Source organism: Phascolarctos cinereus, unplaced genomic scaffold, assembly GCF_003287225.1.
Source record: "Phascolarctos cinereus isolate Bilbo 61053 unplaced genomic scaffold, phaCin_HiC Scaffold_4;HRSCAF=312, whole genome shotgun sequence".
Lineage (NCBI taxonomy): Eukaryota > Metazoa > Chordata > Mammalia > Diprotodontia > Phascolarctidae > Phascolarctos > Phascolarctos cinereus.
The window spans coordinates 277,071,944-277,086,953 of record NW_027555847.1 but is presented as its reverse complement, the minus strand read 5'-3'; positions in this window follow the sequence as shown (position 1 = coordinate 277,086,953).

Genomic DNA, 15,010 nt, shown 5'->3' with positions numbered 1-15,010 from the left:
AAACAAAAATCATTTCAGAGACTATAGGAAAATTTTATGTTAGGACTTTTAGAAGTAAAAGTTTTTTTGGAAAGGACATCAATTTATTTTAGTTTTTCTTTAAAGTTCAAATCTTAGACTCATATGAAGATTTTAAACTTCATTTTAAACTGAAATAAATAGTCCTAAAAATACAGCAATTTAATGCACAAAGTTTACTGTTTCCTAATTTTTTTTTTCCTTAGACAAAATGAACAGATTATAATATCCTGTCTAGGAAATTCTCAATCTCTTCCATACTGTGGGGACTCTCCAGTTGGGTTATAAAGGATGAGTGCCTGATCAATTCAGCATTCTCCATAAGTATGTGATTATAATATAAGAGAGTGTAGCATTATGACCCTGTAAGACATTTTGTCAAGCAGCTTTTGTGATTGTGAAATGACTGCTTGTCAAAGAAGCTTCGACATAGGTTATCGTGGAAAGTTAAAGTTAATACTCAGTTGCTCACAACTACATTTGAAAGAGAGCAAAGGAAACACTCCAAGGAGTGAACAGATGGGAAGAGACTAAAAAAGAAAAGTTGAGAAAAAGAACATGCTGGAGGCTAGGGAGTATGGCTAGAGGTTGGGGTGGGAATTTTTTTTTAATATACAAAATGAAAAACATATTTAAAAACCCTAAAAACATGGAACCCCCTTTAAAAGATGAGAATAAAAGATGTAGCATGGTCTGTTAGAAAGAACATGGCAACTGAATTCAGAGAACATGCTTTTTATGCTTTCTAATGTTGTGACCTTGGGCAAACCATTTAAATACTGAGTATCAGTTTCTCCAGTGTTAAAATTAAGTTAATGATATAGGTATTGTCTGATACACAAAGTTATGGTGAAGACAGTGTTGTGTAAAACTTAAAAGATCTTAGAAATATTATTATAAAAACACAAAGGTGTTCATTTAATGAACAAAACTTTTTTTCTCTTCTGTTCTGAAAATTCCTTCAGAGCCCAGACTCTGAAGTCCATCACCTTCAAGATAGGAGGGGTCATTTAATTTTTTTAGCCTTTTCTTTCAACAGTATTTTCTTTGGGTAAAGGGCTAGGTTCTTAGTGAAAGACTTCAAACTAACTTTGGTTTGAAAAATACATATTTTAAAATCTGTCTTATAATTCTTTCATGAACTCACTGAAGTTTGCTGAAATAATGCAGCTAAATTAAAGGAACTATAATTGTCTGACAAAATGATAGCACTTTGTATAGAAGGAAAAGAAAAGTTAAAACAAAGAATGGGTTAAAAATTCAAGAATTACCCCCATTGGGTTACTCTCCCAACTCAGCAGTCACAGATCTGCAGGTGGGATCCTCAGTTAGATGATCACCTCAAGTTTCTAGGTTCATTTGTGGAACTGCCTTTCTAACACTATTAACCTTAACAATCAGCTGGTAGATAACAATTAAATCACAATTAGATCAAGGCAAAGGCATTAACTAGATTGAAACATTAAAAACAGTAGCCACAATTGCCTCACTCATACCCAACCCGGAATATATCCTACAAAAAACAAAACAAAATAAACAAACAAACAAACAAAAAACCACGACCAAATAAAACTAAAAGCACAGTATTGGTGGAAAGAATGGGCAAAGACTTAGATTACACCAAAAGTGAAACTTTGTATTCTCATGTTGTCCTCATGTTCTTTGCCTCTTGGAGTGGTGTATGTGCTGGTCAAGTTGTTTTGATGCAAGGTTAGGCTTACTTTTTGAGGCAAAGTATTCTGTCAGACTTGTCTGGTGGCTCTCACTGAGCCTACTCTTCACTAAGCAGCTTAGCATAATACTTGGCACATCGTAAATACTTAATAAATGCCTCTCTCTCTCTCTCTCTCTCTCTCTCTCTCTCTCTCTCTCTGTCTGTCTGTCTCTCTCTCTGTCTCTCTCATCTTAACCACTCTGAATTTCAGGCTTAGCTGTAATACTTCTCAGATACGGTCAATCTCTATTTATTTTCTGTATTTTTTGAGAGCAGTGACAATAATCTTAGGCAGGTCTCCCCCATTCTGCTCCTTTGGAGCCCTGACTCTGAAGCCCATCACCTACAATCTAGGAGCAGAGACTAACTTTTAGTCTCTCCTTTCAACAATACTTTCTGTAAGTAAAGGGCTAGGTTCTTAGTGAAAGACTTCAAAATAACTTATGATTACCCATCTCTATTGCCTGGGCCATATTCACACAATAGACCTTTGTCCACTAACCACCCAAAATTCTGAAGCTTAAGGCTCCCCATGTAGGAAACCCTAGTTTTGTCTTTCTCCCACATTAGTCCATACAGAAGGAATCTTTGCTATTTAAGCAAGGGTTTTTGTTTTTTGTTTTTTGTTTTTTTTACTCTAGGGGATACTCAGCCACTCTCTATTTTGTTTTCATGTGCAAATAAACTAATCAAAGCCTCAAACACTTTGAGGACCAAATTAATCAACTTAGTATTTTATATCATATGTAAGATGAAAAATGATCCAACTAGCCCTGAAAGGGGACAAATTTAAGTGGGATACAATCTTATCTCATCATCTCTGTTACTTTTCCCTTCATCTAACAAATTTGCCAGTCTGAAAGTAAAATTCCTTTACATTGATAATTTGACATGAAAAAAATATACATTGTTCAGATTTCTGGATCAAGTGATGAACAAGATAGAGAGCTCTATATTTTCTCATAATCTTTCAAACTTTTCCATTTTGTCATTTTTTTTTAGTATTCCATTATATTTATATACCCCAACTTGTTCAGCCATTCTCCAATTGATGGGCATTCCCTCAACTTCCAATTCTTTGCCACCACAAAAACAGCTGCTATAAATATTTTTGTACATGTGGGTCCTTTTCCCATTTGTATGATCTCTTTGGGATATAGCCCTAGAAGTGCTATTGCTGGATCAAAGGGTATGCACATTTTTATAGCCCTTTGGTCATAGTTCCAAATTGCCCTCCAAAATGGTTGGATCATCTCGTAACTCCACCAACAATACATTAGTGTTCCAATTTTCCCACATCTTCCCCAAAATTTATCATTTCCTGTTTTGTCATGTTAGCCAATCTGATAGGAGTGATGTGATACCTCAGAATTGTTTTGATTTGCACTTCTCTAATCAATAGTGATTTAGAGCATTTTTATATGACTATAGATGGCTTTACTCTTTTCATTTGAGAACTGCCTGTTCATATCCTTTGACAATTTATCAATTGAGGAATGACTTATATTCTTATAAATTTGACTTAGTTCTCTACATATTTCAGAAATGAGGCCCTTATCAGAGACACTGGTTGTAAAAATTCTTTCCCAATTTTTTACTTTCCTTCTAATCTTGGTTGCATTGGCTTTGCAAACTTTTCTACAATAAGAATTTTGACTACTTCCACGGCCTAGGTAAGACACAAAAAATCCAAACAAGGTAAACATTTATGAACAACAGAGAAAGTTAATAATCTCTGATTCATTCAGTATCACTTTTCCATTGTCAACCATATTGTGACAATAGCACTGCACAATTTGAGCCAAAATGCTTGCAACAGAATTCATCTTTACATCACCATTCCCTTCTAGTGCCACAGAAATACAAAAGTAAGATTTTTATTCAGGCTGGACTACACTAGCCCTTAGCAAAAGAGCTGAAGAACATAGAGAACTTAAACAAGACATATGTGGGTGGAGAGTAAGATCACTTTTAGATAGAGCCTGCAGGTAAACTACATTCAATGGGGAGTTAGAAAGTGAGTAATAGGAAATTATAAGGGAAAAATGCATTGTTACTAAAGATTTCAGGAAGAAGATAATTCAAGTAAAAACTTTGAGCATAAGCAGATAAACCAACAGGGAATATATCAAGCACAGAAGTAAATATGACCTGAAGATGAGATAAAAAGTTTAGACATCTGTTAAATAATATTGAAATACAAAAGGAAATAAATGGACATATTATGAAGAGAACATTGAAAATTCCCAAGAGATTATGATTCTATGATGCTCCTGAAGGGTTTTGAAAAAATATAAGTATTGTGAAAGCAGAACTTATGGATTGTACAGCAGAAATGATTGACAGAATAGAAAACTTAAATACTCAGTAGCAAGTTTTACTAAATAAACAAACAAAAGAAAACATCACTTATTAGGAATAAAAATTCATGGATGTGAAGAACAAACTGAAAGCATAGAAGCCAAAAGCAATAACAATAAAAAAGTATCATAAGCACAGATAGAATACTTAAAGACAAAATAAGGATTATAATTCTCCCAGATGAACATGATAAGTCAAAATCTTTAACACCATAATTCAAGAAATAATTTAAGAAAATTGTTTGGAATATCTAAACCTAGAAAGCGAAATGTCAATAGAAAAAACCCAGATTGCTTCCAGAAAAAAAAAGTTAACTCTAAAATGTAGATTCAGTTTAACAACTCAAAGATAAATTTTATAAGCAAACAGGAAAAATAACTTTAAATATGGAGAAAAGGAAATTCGAATAATACAAGACTATTTGGCACTCATGAGAAACTTCATGAGATATTGGAATACTGTGTTTCAAAGAACAAGTGAGCTTAATATCCAAAGACAACCTACCTTGCAAATCTAAGTCTAATGATTAATGAAAAAGATGGATGTTTAATAAAAATGAGTTATTTATAAAGTTCTTAGGCAGATTTAAAGAAATTATTGGCTTCTCAAACATACCAGACAACAGAAATACAAGAAGAATAAACAGATATAATAAACAAAACCAATTACAACAGCAAAATAAAAACAGTGAATGTGTTAAGGTATTTATTTCTTAATGCATACTAGATGTAAGGAGACAAGGACAAAAGCAGAAGTAAAATAGTAGTTATGGTGGAGGCCTGATATATTATGGAATGCACATATACACACATTTATGCAATTGCACAACATTACGTGCAACTTCTACAAAAAAGTTACCACATATATGGTACAGAGATATTGCAAGCAAAATTATTAATGCATCCTTACTAGACCATAGTGTAATAAAACTAATAATTAGTTTAGGGCCCACAAATAAAAAAAAAATACACACAGAACCAAACTGAGACTTATTAATGAAATGTAAATAATGGGTGAGTCAAAGTAAAAAATCATGGAAACTATCAATAATTATTTGAAAAAAATATATATATATATATATATAGTGTCTTTGTATATATATGTATATATATAACATTATGTGTGTGTATACACACACGTGTATATATATATACATATATGTGTGTGTGTGTGTGCATATATATATATACACATAATCTAAATGAAAGAATATCTTCTTTTCCTTTGGGATTCTTGGCAATGTTCTGCCCTTAATCTTTAAACAGTGATTTTCCTCCAAAAGACTGTGATCTTTGCTATAGGTCTACTGAGATTATGAAGATATCAGTAGCCCTTCTAAGCATGGAATCAAGATTACAGAGCAGAAGAAGCAGCCAAGTTGTCCCAACATTCCTCACCTAACAACTTGAATTCTTCAAATAAAATTCTGGAGTGTCAGAGAAAACAAAATGTTTGGATGAGATATTTTTCTTTCAGCCCAAGATAACTTAGGAGGTGAGGAGAGGTCTGTGATATGGGTTGGAGGGATGAGCAGGGACTGACCTGAAGTTCAGATAATGACAACAAAATTTGTGGGCCTTGAAGGTGACAACAACAGAAGAAGCGTCAGGAGAAGCTTCCAAGCCAGATATAGTAAGGGGATCTAGCATTTGTTTAGAAAGAGATTACAGGGAACCACTGTGCTGGTACTGCATACAGGACAATGATCCGTTTGGTAACTCCATTGCCTATACCTATTCCAGGTCACAGAATCAGAGCAAAGGAAGCACTTGAAGTCAAAAGGGATCAGATGCCCTGAGGAGCAGTATTACTATTGTTCCAATGGATCAGGGACCTGAAGAGCACTTGGGGCTACAAGGAATTAGAGCTCTTTCTGGGTAAGGACTGGAGTGCAGACCAGGTGTGCAATGGCCATACCTCCCCCAAAGCACACCATCTTTAAAGCAACAAAAATTTCCACACTCTTATAACTAGCTCCAAAAAAACCCTAAAGCTTGAGGCAGTGCCTATCCAAGGTAGTGCCTTACGCTGGGAACAGAGAACAGCTTATCACAAAACTCAAAGTCAATAAATAAGATGTATGGAGAAAGAAACAAACAAAAAAAACCCACCACCAAAACAAAAAGAAATTTACCATAAAAAGTAACTATGGTGACAGAGAAGATTAAGACACAAACTCAGAAAAAGACAATAAAGTCAAAGTAGCTACAAGTAAAGCCTTAAAGGAAAAAAATAAAATAAAGATGAATTGAACATAAACCCAACAAGAAATTCTGGAAGAGAGTAAAAAAAAAAATCAAATAAAAGTGGTAGAGGAAAAATTAGAAGGAAGTGAGACTAGAGGAAGAAAAAATTGTGAAAATACAATTAACAGCTTGGTAAAAGAGGCAAAAAAAAATACTGAAGAAAATAACACCCTATGAAACATAATTGGCCAAATAAAAAAAGAGATACAAAACTTCACTGATGAAAACAACTCTTTAAAAAGCAGAATTTGCCAAATGGAAAAAAAAGCAGAAAAACCAAAGAAAAAAATAATTCCCAGGATTATTGTAGTCAAATTCCAGAGCTCCCAGGTCAAAGAGAAATATTTCAAGTAGCCAGAAAGAAGCATTTAAATACCATGGAGGCAGAGTCAGGATTACACAATATTTATTAGTTACCATTTAAAGGAGTGGAGAGTTTGGAATTGTATACTCCAAAAGACAAAGAAATTAGGATTGCAACCAAGAATAATTTAACCAGAAAACTAAATATAATGATAATTTAGACAGAGCCAAGATGGAAGAGTGAAGGCAGGGACTCACCTGAGCTCCCTCAACTTCACCTCTAAAAAAAAAAAAATCTCAAATTGAATTCTTGAGCAGCAGAACCAAAAAAAAAAAAAGATGAAATATTTTTCCAGCCCAAGACAGCTTAGAAGGTTAACAGGAAAGGTCTTTCCGTCTGGGTTGAAAGTGGAACACAGTCCAAAATAGGCCATACAAAGGCAAGTCAGCATGAGGTAATTCCTGGTAGCTTTCAGTACACAGAGAGTAATAGAGTTAGATAACTGATAAGACAGAGATTACAGAGGATTCTTTGCAGGCATTAGATGCAGGACTTTGTTGCATTGACTACATTTGGTTCCAAGTCACAGTCCTAGGGTAAGGGGGAGCACCAGCAGGAGCAGGTATCAGGTTCACAACTTCAGGGAAGAAAACAATGTAGTTATTATGTTTGCTCACAAACCAAAACACTACCTTGGAAAAACTTAAAAACCCCAGAACTAACTCTGAAAGCAATGGCATGAAAAACATGAACTTGGAACATTCTTCCTTTCACTGTAATAACAGAGCCCGGCTTTGACATAAAGTCAAGGGATAGCTTAGAAAAATATGGAAACAAGAAAAGAGAATAACAAAAAGAACCTGACTTCAGAAAATTAATATGGTGGCAGAGAACATCAAAACAGAAAATCAGAGAAAGACAACAAAGCCAAAACAGCTACATGCAAAGACTCAAAGACAATGTAAACTGATCTCAGGCACAAAATGAATTTCTGGAAAGCTCAATTTTTTTTTAATCAAATAAGAGAGGCAGAGAAAAAATTGGGAAAATAGAATGATACAACAAAACCATGGCAAAAAAATCAACAGATTGGTAAAGGAGAAATAAAAATATGTTAAAGAAAATAATACCTTAAAAATAGACCAAATGGTAAAGCAGGCACAAAGAAACTTCTATAAAGAAGAACATCTTAAAAAACAGAATTGACCAAATTAAAAAAAAGACATACAAAAATTCACCAAAGAAAATAACTTATTAAACCTAGAATTGGTCAACTGAAAAAGGAGGTACAGAAGCTCACTGAATAAAAAATTCTTTAAAAAATTAGAATTGGGCAGTGGAAGCTAATAACTCAATGAGACATCAACAAACAATAAAACAAAATCAAAAGAATAAAAAAATGAAGAAAATGTGAAATATCTTATTGGAAAAACAAATGAACTGGAAAACAGATCAACAAGAGTTAATTAAGAATTATTCATCTACTTGAAAACTACAATAAAAAAAAGGCCTATGAACAAACTGTGCAAAAAAAAGTCACACTGTACAATATTTCTTTGGTGACAAAGAAGATCAAAATATATAATCAGAAAAAAGACAACCAAGTCAAAGCTACTACATCCAAAGCCTCCAAGAAAAATAAGAATCAATCCCAGGCCATGGAAGAACTCAAAAAGGGTTTTGAGAAGTAAGTAAAAGAAGCAGAGGAAGAGAAATGAGAGTCATGCAAGAAAATAATGAAAAACAAGTCAATAGTTTGTTAAAGGAGAACCAAAAAAATACTGAAGAAAATAACACCTTAAAAAATAGACTAACCCAAATGGCAAAAAGGGTCCAAAAAAAAAAAAAACCAATGAGGAGAAAACTGCCTTCAAAAGCAGGATTGGCCAGATGGAAAAGGGAGTCCAAAAGCTCACTGAAGAAAATGTTTCCTTAAAAATTAGAACAGAGCAAATGGAAGCTAATGACTTTATGAGAAATCAAGACATTGCAAAACAAAACCAAAAGAATAAAAAAATAGAAGACAATATGAAGCATCTCATTGGAAAAACAAGTGACCTGGAGAAAGATCCAGGAGAGATAATTTAAAAATTTTGGACTACCTGAAAGCCATAATCAAAAAAAAGAACCTAGACATAATCTTTCAAGAAATTATCAAGGAAAACTGCCCTGCTATTCTAGAACCAGAGAGTAAAGTAGAAATGGAAAGAACCCACCAATCACCTCCTGAAAGAGATTCCCAAAGGAAAATTCCTAGTAACCAAATTCCCGAGTTCCCAGGTCAAGGAGAAAATATTGCAGGTGGCCAGAAAGAAACAATTCAAGTACTTTGGAAACACAGTCAGGATAACACAAGATTTAGCAGCTTCTTCATTAAGAGACCACAGGGTGTGGAGTATGATATTCTGGAGGGCAAAGGAAATAAGATTGCAGCCAAGAATCACTTACCCAGCAAAACTGAGCATAATCCTTCTGGGAAAAAATTAACATTCAGTGAAATAGAGGACTTTCAAGCATTCTTGATGAAAAGACCAGAACTAAATGAAAAATTCAACTTTCAAATACAAGACTCAAGAGAAGCATGAAGAGCTAAACAGAAAAGAAAAATCATAAGGGACTTATTAAGGTTGAACTATTTACATTCCTACATGGAAAGATGATATTTGTAACTCATGAGACCTTTGTCAGTATTAGGGTAGTTGGAGGGGAAAAATATAGATAGATAGATAGATAGATAGATAGATAGATAGATAGATAGATAGATAGATAGACGGTACAGAGTGAGTTGAAAATGAATGGGTGATATCTGGAGAATAAAATTAAGGGGTGAGAGAAGAGTATACTGGGAGAAGGAGAAAGGGAGAGGTAGAATGGGGTAAATTATCTCACATAAAACAGACAAGAAAAGGCTTTTACAGTAGAGGGGAAGAAAGTGAAGGTGACAGGGAATGAGGGAATCTTATTCTTATCAGATTTGGCTTAAGGAAGGGAGAACATATACACTCAGTTGGGCATGGAAATCTATCTTACCCTGCAGGAAAATGGGGCAAGGGAATAAGAGAGTGGGAGATAATAGAAGGGAGGACAGATTGGAGGAAGTGATTATCAGAAGCAAACACTTCTGAGAAGGAACAGGGTTAAAAGAGAGAATAAAATAAATGGGGGGTATAGGATAGGATGAAGGGTTTCACAATGTGACTACTATGAAAGTGTTTTGCATGACTACACATGTATAACCTATATTAAGTTTCTTGCCTTTCAGTTAGAGTGGGTGGGGAGGAAGAAAGGGAGAAAATTTGGAACTAATGTTTTAAAAACAAAACAAATGTTAAAAATTGTAACATGCAACTGGGAAATAAGATATATAGGCAATGGGGTATAAAATTGTATCCTGCCCTACATGAAAATAGAAGGGGAAGGTGATAAGAGAAGGTGGGGGGGTAGATAGATGGGAGGACAGATTAAGGGAAGGAATATTCAGAATGCTTGCCATGTTGCTGTGGGGAGAGGGACAAGATGGGGAGAAAATTTGGAACTCAAAATCTTATGGAAGTAAATGTTGAAAACTAAAAATATATAAATTAATTTTAAAAAAAGATGACAAGCAAGATGCTTTTGGAAAAACCTGGAAAAACTTAAATGAACTGATGAAAAGTGAAATGAGAAAAACCAGAAGAATGTTGGTAACAGCAATATTATTTGATGATCAACCATGAATGACTTAGCTATTCTCAGCAATATAATGATCCAAGACCATTCTGAAGAACTTATGATGAAAAACTGCTTTAACAGATGAAATCTAAATGCAGATCAAAGCATGATGTTGTTTACTTTATTTATTGTTTTTGTTCTATTTTTGTTCTGTATTTTCCCCTAAAATATGAATAATATGTAAATGTTTTTGCATGATGGAATATGTATAACCTATGTAAAATTACTTGCCTTTTTAATGAGGGGTGATGGAAGGGAGGAAAAGAAAAAATTTATAGCTCAAAGTTTTTAAAAACAAATTTAAAAAATTCTTACATATAATTGGAAAAAATAAACACTTGGAAAAAATCATATAAGAGGAAAATGGACATTTAAAGAAAGGGCTTTCAAGCATTCATGATGAAAAACAAAACATTTAAATGGACCTTTTTCAGATCTTAATGCAATAAAAATTGCATTCAATAAAGTGCCTTGGAGATGTAGCTTAAAATTTAATTGGAAACTAAATAATCTCATCCTAAAGAATGAGTGGATGAAAGAACACATCATAGAAATAATCAATAATTTCATTAAAGATAATGATAACAATGAAACGACATAAAATTTGTGGGATGAAACCGAACAGGTACTTAGCAGAAAATTTATATCTCTAAATGTTTACGTTAATAAAAGAGAAAAAGTAGATCAGTGAAGAAAAATGGACAAATATTTACAAAAAATATAAACTACTCAGATTAACAGAAGAGAAATTAAATTACTTAAATAACCCTCTCCTAAAAAAAATAACAAGCCATGTGTGAGATCCCTAAGAAAAAAAAAATTCCTGGTACTAGATGGATTTGCTAGTAATTCTACCAAGTATTTAAGGAACAATTAATCCCAATACTATATAAACTATTTGCAAAAAAAAAAAAGAGAGAGAGAGAAGAAAATTCTACCAAATTTCTTCTATGACACAAATATAGATATAATACAAAACCAGTACAAAAACAGAGAAAGGAAACTATAGGCAAATTGCCTCAGTGATTATCAGTGCAATAACTATAAATTAAATATTGGCAAGGATATCATATGGCAATATATCACGAAGATGATATTCTATTACCAGGTATGATTTATACCAGGAGTTCTAGGGTGGTTCAATATTAGCAAAACTACAAGCATAATTTACTATAATGATAAAAGCAACAAAAACATATAATTATATCAATAGGTACTAAAAAGAAGCTTTTGACAAAATATAAGCACCATTGCAATAAAAAAACACAATAGAAAACATGAAAATAAATGGAACCTTTCTTAAAATGATAAATGCTATCTATCTAAAACCCAGAACAAAAATTATTTGTAGTGGGAATAAACTCAACTACTTCCCAATAAGGTCAGACGTGAAGTAAGGGTGTCCATTATCACAACTACTATTCAATATAGTATTAGAAATGCTAGCTGGAATAATAAGACAAGAAAAAAATGGAAGAATATGAATAGACAATGAGGAAACCAAACTATTAATTTTTTTCAGATGATGTAATGATATATTTAGAGAACCTAACAGATTCATCTAAAATCAAGTTGAAAGAATTAACCTTTTTAGCAAAAAGAATACCATTTGTGAAATGTGACCTTCATCTACCTTTTCAACCTTTTTATACAATATACTGTATACTCCAAATAAACTAGCTTTCTTGATGTCCCTCATACATTATATTACGCTTCCTATGTCTGTGCTTTTTCACTTGCTGTATCCTATGCCAGCAATCCTATGCCAGTCCTTTCTCACTTTCTCATCTTAGTATCCCTGCTTTCATTCAAAATGAATCTCAAGTACTACATGAAGCTCTTCCCCAGATTCTAGTTCTTTCTCTTATCTCCATTCCTTCGTATTTCCTTTAAATGTATTTTGTATATACACTTATATATGTGGATATTTTATTTCCATTAAAATGTAAGCTTCTTGAGGACAGGAACTGTTTTACTTCTGTCTTTGTCTCCCTGGTCCAAATAGCACTGTGCTTTGAACAGAGAGATAAGGATGAAGACCGGACCTGGTATTTCAGTGGGGTAGGGAACTCACAAGTGAGGAAGCTTCCCAGCAAAAGATGGTAGGCTATTTCTCCATAAGTTATTGTCTTAGAGAGGTGCCTAAAGCACTGAGAGTTTAAGTAATCAAGATATGATTTTTTTTTCCATTAACGTTTTCTTTCCGGCTCTGAGGACAGTTCTCTTTCCTCTTTAACAGAGCTACCTCTTCCTCACATAGTAAATGCTCAATAAATGCTTATTGATTAAATGACTGGAAGCCTTCTCATACCATTTCCAGTGATAACTTTCATATGTGTGTAGATTAGTCTTCTATTTTATAGAGTTAGGAAAATAAAGTGGGTCAGTAATTATAGTTGTTTTCTTGAATGCTTTTTATGCTAGTGATAATGTCTGTAATTCCCCCCCAAAAAAAAAATTAGTATGCTCTCTTTTTTCAGGCAACTTAAGAATGGGTCACTTAGTGACTTCAAAACTGAATCACCTCTAACATAATCTTCCTCTGTGTGGTACATATTGAAGTCCCCTTGTTCTTCCTGTCTGGTTTTATCTAGTGTCATTTTTGTTTTTTTCTATCACAGTTATCTTTTTCAATTAGCAAACAGTTATTTTCACTTACCCCTTCCCATTAAGAAAAAAATAAAATTCTCATAAAACATATTTATTCAAGCAAAAAAAAATCCTACATTGGCCAAATTCAAAAACATATATCTCATTCTATAACATGAATCTATCACTTTTCTGTTGGGAATTAGGTAACACACTTCATCACTGGTTCTCTGTAATCACAATTGGTCATTGTATTGAATAAATTATTAAACCCAAAGTTGTTTGTCTTTACGATATTGTTGTTCTAGCATAAATTGCTTTTCTGGTTCTGCTCATTTCACTCTTTATGTGATTTTCTTATTTCTCTGAAACCATCTCTTTTATCATTTCTTATGGCATAATTTAGTATTCTATTACATTCATATATATCCTAATTCATTCAGTCATCCCCCAAATAAAGAGCATCTGTCCAACAGGACCTTGGATTTGAAGGACTCACTCATCACTGAAGGTTTCGGAAGGAAAATTTTATTATTTACAAGTTAGGAAGATAGAACCCATACAGCATTAACTCAGTTCCTTGGAAAAGCATGTTAGCAGCAGTCTTGATGTGCATTGGGGTAGGTATGCTTTGACTGAAGGTCTTATATGTTGCCAGGGCTGAGCATGTGAAGTTAATAGAGGAAGAAGGATTGTCTCATACCAAAGCATATTGATTTACATGTCCCCAGACCATAAAAGGAAATTTTAACTACTTCACAGCAAAGCAGCCAAATGAGAAAGTTAATGTGTGCCTGATGTGAATCTGGTTTAGAAAATATGAATTACTTTACAGGGCATGGAGGAAAATGCCAGGGTTGACACCTTATTCATGGCTAGTCAGAACCGTCTTATTTTCCATTTCTTTGGAACTACAAAAAAATATTTTTGTACATCTAAGCTAAGCTGTATGAGAATCCCACCACAAATGACCTCAGTATAATATAATTTAGTAAGTTTTTCACCAATCTTTCTACAAACTTGCTTTTCTCTCTAATGCTTTTTGTCATTGATACTGAACATAACTTTCTATCATCATTAGCTGTAAGGTTTGACAACTGTATTCCAAAATGGTATTGTACTTCCATTTAAACTAGTGTTGCCTTGACTGTAATATTTCTGTTAGCAAAAGATATCAATTATTTACTGCATAAAATGACTTTTAGATTTTTTTGCTTTTTTTATGCTGAAGATTGCTGCCGACCAGTTAAAAAGACATAGAAAATGTTGACAGTCTATGTGGATTAGTTTTCCTTTATCCATTTCCCATATCTTGGTGTTTATAAATCCTTTGAATAGGTCATGTTGGAGTTGTTTTAATTGTATCAGATATCCCTTCTCTTTCTCATAATTTCTTCTCATTTAGTGGTGATATTTTCAAACCTTTGCTAAACAAGCTAATTACTTGACTGCACAGACAACTAATTTAAAAATGACTGCTGATGACTTACACATCAGTGATCAATTTCCTGTCTATAAACATAAGCAATTTGGTTTTGCTTATATTATTTAGTTCTTGCCATGTCCAGAATTGTTAGATATTTCATGAAAAAAAAAAGTATTCATAAAATATAGCTATGAGACTTCTGTTTAGTCTGGAAACTTTTGATCTCTTTTTCTTGATCCTGAACCATATGTTCTATTTTTTGTTCTTTTATCATCCTTCCCTATGCTGTCTTTGCCCTGAAATTGCAGAATTAGAGTTACATAAGCTTAGCCTTCTTAAAGCCCTCAGAGACTATCTATTTTAACTTGTACTTAGGCAAAAATTCTCTCTATAAGTCTTTCAACAAGTTGTTACATAGACTTTGCTTTAACGTCTCCAGTTAAGTAGTACTTATTAACTCCCAAGTACTTATTAACATCCCATTTTTGTTAACTTTAATGAGTAAGAAGTTAGTTTTTTTTTTACATAAAACCTTAATTTATCTCTTTGCTACCCCCATCATTTGTTCCTAATTCTGCCCTTCTGTGTAAATACAACAAATTCATTTTCCAAAACTTAATCTTTCTTTGAAAGTTGTGGCC